This window comes from Eleginops maclovinus, chromosome 22 (assembly GCF_036324505.1).
Source record: "Eleginops maclovinus isolate JMC-PN-2008 ecotype Puerto Natales chromosome 22, JC_Emac_rtc_rv5, whole genome shotgun sequence".
NCBI lineage: Eukaryota > Metazoa > Chordata > Actinopteri > Perciformes > Eleginopidae > Eleginops > Eleginops maclovinus.
The window spans coordinates 18212566-18219764 of NC_086370.1; the positions used below are offsets into that span (position 1 = coordinate 18212566).

General features: G+C 40.7%; 1 long non-coding RNA gene across 1 annotated transcript; it reads right to left on the minus strand.

Moving 5' to 3' along the window:
• Positions 1–4244: 4244 nt before the first annotated feature.
• On the minus strand, positions 4245–5332 carry LOC134859040 (uncharacterized). Its single transcript, XR_010165037.1, has 4 exons — positions 5228–5332; positions 5003–5098; positions 4487–4711; positions 4245–4392 (listed from the first exon to the last, which is right to left on the minus strand). It is a non-coding gene; the product is annotated as an uncharacterized LOC134859040 (long non-coding RNA).
• Between the last annotated feature and the right edge of the window lie 1867 nt (positions 5333–7199).

A 7199-nucleotide genomic window follows, 5' to 3' on the forward strand; every position in this document is an offset into this window, starting at 1 on the left:
GTTCATTACTATCCAGAACTCGACTGCTGACACAATCGCTACAGCGCTTCTGGAGAAGCTAAGCACCATACTCCAAAATGGAAAAAAGGCCAAACTTACCGCCCAAGCTTACGACGGGGCTTCTGTTATGAGGGGAGCCACTGGCGAAGTGCAGCGTAAGGTAATGGATGTGCACGGGAATGCACACTACGTGCACTGCTATGTGCATCAGCTGAACCTAATAATGCAGCAAGCAACATCACACATCCCCAAGATCTGCACTTTCTTTTCAGACAGTGGTGGATTTTCTGCCTTCTTCTCCAGCTCACCCAAGCAAACTGCAGTGCTCGACCAAGTGGTGGCGCACAGACTCCCCAGAGCTTCTACAACGCGGTGGAACTTCCACAGTCGTGCAGTAAACACTGTGTACGAACAAGTGGATGACCTCCTCAAGTGTTTCCAGACCATCAGGGAAGACTCTGTGAGCTTTGATCCTGTAACTGTCAGAGAGGCTGGGGGCTTAGTGAGGATGCTTGAAGACGAGGCTTTCTGTTTTTTCCTGGAATTGATCCACAGGATCATGCCACATGTGGACATGCTATTCAACCAGCTGCAGAAGAGGAACATCGACCCTGTCTTCATTAAAGGACTAGTCCAGAAGTTCACAAACAGCATGCAAACAATCAGGTAAATAACTATAGTTTGGCTGACAAAGCTTTTAGAAAAAATCAGTTCCTCACTTCCAACAGTCTAAATGTGCTGTGTCATCAAAGTGATGAATATCATGTATCACATCACATTTATATTTGTTTTAGTATTTAAAAAGGAAAGAGAAGAGACTGTCAGATTTGGATAATAATACAGGTAAAGTAGTTAATAAACACAGTTTGTAATAACAGGCTTATTCAGGTGTCCACCAGGTCAATTTCTAGAGGAGGCCTAGTTCTTATTGATTCAAGGTTAATTTAGACCTAGTTGTTATTCATACTACACACAGGACAAGTGCACAGCAGAATGAAATGACGTTGCATCTGGCTCATGAGTGTTATATAAATAAGTGTTTTATTTAAACTGACAAAAGTAAAAAATAAATGGTTTAAAGTGAATTATATACATATACTTTAAACAACAATGAGTATATTGCACACAATGAATATAATTGCACATTAACAAGTGTTATGGCAAGTTAGCAGCCTAAACTTTATCTTTTGGACCAGGGCCTCCATTTCCTCTCTGAGTGCATCTGACCAGCCGCAGGAGCCCATCAAGAGACGGAGGATGCTGGGAGCAGGAGAACAACAGAGGCTGTCTACAGAGGTAAGTTGTGATCTGGCAGTGTTTGCCATGGAATATTTTTCAGTGATGGTTGTATGTAGCCCAAATAAAACCTAAACCGACACTGCACACAGGATAGCATATTGCCACAATGATGGAATGATGCAGCAGGCAGTCTGCAATGTATATGTTGGCATTCATGTTTTTGTGTACTATTTTTGTAGATTCCAGGTTTGTCAGAGCAGTTACAAAAAGGATAAGTCTCAAATGCTTAAATTGTATTGCATTAACATGTAATACTGTTAAATTAACACTGAAAAGTCCTGGGTTTTTTGCATTAAGTCATACTGGGATGTTCACCAGGCGCCACTGCTTGTGACCAACACACGTTTATGATACTTATCACGTTTTGTTCAGCAGGATAATCTCCTCACATTCACACCACTTTGTGACGTTTGAAGGGTAAATGCAATCAACGTAAATAAAAATAACATAAACCTATAAACAAGCTACATCACACGTCACTGTTGCCGTTTTTATGACACATGGAAGCTTCTGACATTCACGAGTGGGGTAATTACTGACATAGTTCATGTCGTAGAGAACTAAGGCTGACCCAGTTAGTGGACTCATCGTTAGTCGGCGAAAAAAAAATGTGTCGACTAATTTTACATTAGCCGATTAGTCGAGAAAAAAATTGCTTTCATTTCATGATCAAGGCGTAATGTGCGGAGGGATTTTTGCCAACGACCATAATTATCGCTGTATCCATTTCCTGTGTAGTATTTATTGGGTTGTTATATTCAGATATGAATGATAGAAACTAGAACTAAATGCTCAGTGTGTGTGTGTGTGTGTGTGTGTGTGTGTTCGCTGCTTGTGCACACGCACATTAAGAATCCTTACCGGAGATGTTTGTACCGCTGACGTGCCGACTGCTACGTCCGTGCGGTGCAGTGTGACTCATGCGCTTTGTACGTGTAGTTTAATGTATATATCAACGGTTAATTATTACAGTTTTATTTTATATTTCACAAGAACCACAACGTACCATGCTGTTAAAATAACCTTATGATTTTTTTTTTTATATATATAAAACGTAATATATCGTATACATGAGACGATTGGTTAACTAATCGCCTGAATTGACGACTATTAGTCGAATAGAAACATCTTTAGTCGAGGGCAGCCCTATAGAAAACTATTCCCGTACCACTCCACTGGGAACAACTGAAAATAGACGCTGGTCTGATGTAGACACAATCCTAGACTCCTTAGGATTGTTTTACATTATTGCTAAATAATTATTATCCAGATATAAATGAAAACACTTTCTCTCATCACTGTCAACTCCTCCACTCTAATAAAGCTGCAGCCAGAACTAATCTAGTCCAGTTTCGAAATAATATTTTGACGTCTCTCCATGGTAACACACTACAAGACCTTTAAGGAAATGTCTCTGACAGCTCTCTCCGGCACACATAGGGTGGGCATGGCAACTGTAGCATTAATGATTAAAATGAATGAAAAGTGGAACAGTGTGGAGGACTAATCAGGGGAATGGATAGGCTGTCTGTGGCATTCTGCTCCGCTACCCACCTCAACTCAATCAGCTTTCAAAAGAACTGGGGAGGGGGGAGAGGGGGGCGAAGCACACACAAGCTCTCTATTGACTGCCAAGCATCACCATGGCAACACTCAGTCTTCTTTCCCATTTTTCCTTATTTTTTGTATATCTCAATAACTACAAACTGTTTTTAAGCAAAACTCATAAACATGGATTTGTAATTTCCAAGGCGGAAACATTGTAATTGCATTATGAAATAAGGTCCCTTTTCACTTGATGTGTCTGTGGCTCAGTGCTTTGGTTTGTTTTTGTGTTCCTTAAAATTAAAAATATACCCTCAGTATCTCTTGCCAGCTACATAGCAGCTAGTGGCTGCAACAGGTCTGGTTAAACATTTAATACATCAGAAACAAAGAAAAAACCCAAAAGATCCCTATGTGTTTACTCCCTGCAACATACAAGAATATGTATTATCTAGAAGTGGTCTGTAATATATCATTATTTTAAAAATGTAGATGGATGATGAGAAAATCTTTTACATAAATGTTGTTAAATCTTTAGGAGTATCTTATCAGTAAAGATAAAGTACAATAATGAAAAAGATCAGAACTTAAATCCTTCCCCCACAAGTCTCCAAGCAGAACAAGAAAGATCTCTATAGGTTTTAATGATTAAAAAGGTTGATGTCTGTAGCTTTTTCTAATATGGTGAAAGTGCAGCGAGTCAGATTAAAACAAATGAGACAAAATAGTCCTCTGAACGCTGCCAAACAAAGAAACTCAAATGACTGAACAATGACTACAGGTGAGAAAAAGTACCGCCACGGCTGCTGAGTATCCGAATCACAGTTCTTGAATTCAGACTACCACCATAGAAGACGGTTTTGATAAAAGGGGGGTTATCGATAAGGGGGGTTTCCCAAAACTTTTTTTTTTTAGTAGAGCGGGGCGATTGAATAGGGGGAAACCTGCTGAAAATTTTTGAGGTAAAATTTATTTAGTTTAGTGATTAGCAGTGTTTATTATTTTCTTGGGGGACACCTCCTTTCCCCCACATTTCAGACTGTGAGATGGCAGGAAATAAACGACGACGAATCATTTTGTCTGCTGCCTCCTTCATCCTTTTGAAGTGGCTACCGCTCAGCGCTACAGTATTCTATAATGTAGTGGGCAGCATTCTAGACAAAACAAAAGCACAATACTGTCAAATTCAATGATATACCCTGACTGCACATGCAAAATGCTCAAATTCCATGACTTTCCATGACTGGAAAAACCTCTATTGAATTCCAGGACCTCTACTGATATTCCAGGACGGGTGGGAACCCTGATATAAATGCATGGAAACAAACTAATTAGAAAAGCTGTGAATTGTGGATAGGTACTTTGTGGCTGTGTTTGAACAATACTTACAGAAAGAAGAGGCCTAATGGCCATCCGGCTGAAAGCCCTCTTTGAATTCACCCCCTTCCAGTTTATCTGGTGGGCCACAGCAACCCCGAATATTCGACCAAGGATGTTCCAGGTTATCCTCTTCAGGTCCTGGCCTCCGATTATCGATAAAGAAGATATCTAAAAGGCATAGAGTAGACACTTACGATTCACATTTTCTTATGGACGATCTATAGGAACTTATTGGCTCCATGCAAAAAAAAAAAAAACTCACAATTTGCTGTCGAGTGGAGGCATTGGCCTGGTCTTTAAGTAGATCTTCAAAGGCATCTACTGCCTGTAGGTCCTCCAGGGGAAATTGAACGTTGGAAATCTCAGGTCCTGTCATCTCTGGCGTGGGGCAATTTTGGCGGCTTGCCAGGAAATCCAATTTAGCCAGAATCTGCTCGTTCTGGTGAACGATTTTTCTGGAGCAGCGTCAATTTCTGGACCTCAAACGCTATTGAAAAACATGTAACATTTCTGTTATGGCACTGTATTCTCTTCTTCGAAACACTGAATGGAATATTGGTGTAATTTCAATGCAGTGTATATAATACCATATCATGTTTTACTGTTTAAGTCATTACTATTATTATTGCATTCATTGTGTATGTGGGCCAACTGCAGTACATAATTAAATCAATCTTGCAAGCCAAAAAACACACCATGGGCCAGATTTGGCTCATAGGCCTGAGTTTGCAATTCCTGAGTGACCTAGTAACCCTTTATTGTATCAGGTATTGCTCACCAGAGCAGGGGGCATCATGGTTCATTCCTCCATGCCTTGCTACGCTGGATCTTGGCGCTTCAGGAGGTGGTGAGAGTGCGGGTGCTGGTGCTGTTCCTGAGCGTTGGTGAAAATGGCAGTGTAAAAGAAGAGAATACAGTGCCATTAAAATGGTGTTCTTGTGCTAACCGTGGCTGATAAAACAAATGTGCTTCCATATTTAATAATTCAGAAATCAGTTCCTACCATGAGTCATCCTCTGCTTCGAAGCAGTTCCTCGGATGATAGGGGAGCTTTGAAGCTGGGACACACCTGCACCATGGCAATGGAGAGAAATTTGACATGTTAATATTTGGAAATGGTTTAGTGATTAGTGATCCTATTTAAGAAAATTAAAAAAGCTATGGACATGTCCCCTGCACCATAAAGACCAATGCCTGACGTTTTCTTGCGTTATATATTCTAAAGGAAATGAGAATTTATACTCATACCATTAAAATAATGGAATACCCATACTGTTTAACCCCTTCGCGTAGGGTGCTAAAACCTGACTGTCCACAAAATTGTATTGACCAAGTCTTACTCTATTACTTAAGGCACCCTGCAATGTCATAGTAATGTTGTTATGATGTAGTTGAGCATTTCCAGCAAAGTGTGAACAGGCCCACTGGCAGGCCCATCTACACTAAGAGGCCACGTAATGCAGTAAAACTGCTTACTATGTGGACCAACTGTAATACACATTTGAACACACCTTGGGCCAGATTTGGCTCATAGGCCTGCAGTTTGCAATTCCTGAGTGACCTAGTAACCCTTTAATGTATCAGGTATTGCTCACCAGAGCAGGGGGGCATCATGGTTTATTCCTCCATGCCTTGCTACGCTGGATCTTGGCGCTTCAGGAGGTGGTGAGAGTGCGGGTGCTGGTGCTGTTCCTGAGCGTTGGTGAAAATGGCAGTGTAAAAGAAGAGAATACAGTGCCATTAAAATGGTGTTTCTTGTGCTAACCGTGGCTGATAAAACAAATGTGCTTCCATATTTAATAATTCAGAAATCAGTTCTTACCATGAGTCATCCTCTGCTTCGAAGCAGTTCCTCGGATGATAGGGGAGCTTTGAAGCTGGGACACACCTGCACCATGGCAATGGAGAGAAATTTGACATGTTAATATTTGAAAATGTAATTGCATGAAATCTTGCATAACGCAGGTGTATTCTGTTCATTTAGTATAGATTGACCAGGATATATCCTCCTTCATAACAAAACTATATTCATCAGCACTAACATTGTAATATTACCTCTATATGTTTTCACACATTTTATATGTTGCTGATTGTGTACTGTAAGTTGCTTTGTATAAAAAAGTTTGTCGCTTTGGATAATTGTTCAATATTATGCCAGACATCAGTCTTCACCTGGAGAGTTTACATTACCTTCAGGTGCCCCCATGTCCTCATCGCTGGAGGTGTCATCTCCAAAACGATGGCTGTTAAGTAAGCATATAATTACTGTTATATTAGTATACCTGGTCTCTTGACAATATTATTCCTGCTGTTACCAGCACATAGAAGCTGTGCAGGAAACCTTGAACTTTTGAACAAGGCAAATCTCACTTACACTGCCCTCCTAGGACGCTTAGATGGCAGACATGTCTCCAGCTCTGCATCCGTCTGCAGCTCGGAAGTGTTGCAGCCTTCCCCATAGGACCCGAGCATCGCCTCAGCATCCTTATAGTGGGCTAGAAGGAAATATTTACATTATACAGCTGCACAGAGGATTGATATACAGTAATATGCAACAGAGCACCCCTCTGAAATGTCAGGAAAAGCTCATTGTAAAAAAATGTATTTTCCTACAGAGATGCATAGTAGAACACTTGAGTGTAATCCTAAGAGCATTAAACAGCCCTGCATTGACCTGAAACTTACATACTGCAATTCATTATTGTGAACGTCAATAACAGCAGTATAAAATGTACCACCATACCACCATAGACATTGAGGGGGACAAGTCCCTCCCAATGTTGGGAAATTACCAATCTGTCCCCTCCAATATTTTGTCTAATATGTGACATATGACAAATAAGTTCTATATCTATTTCATGGGGTTAGGATTTGTCTTACAGGTCACCCTAAAATGCACTAGAATGCAGGAAATGGCATCTAAGAAATCAAAAATATTCTGGGGGAGGACCCCAAGACCCCCCGCTGGCCTATGC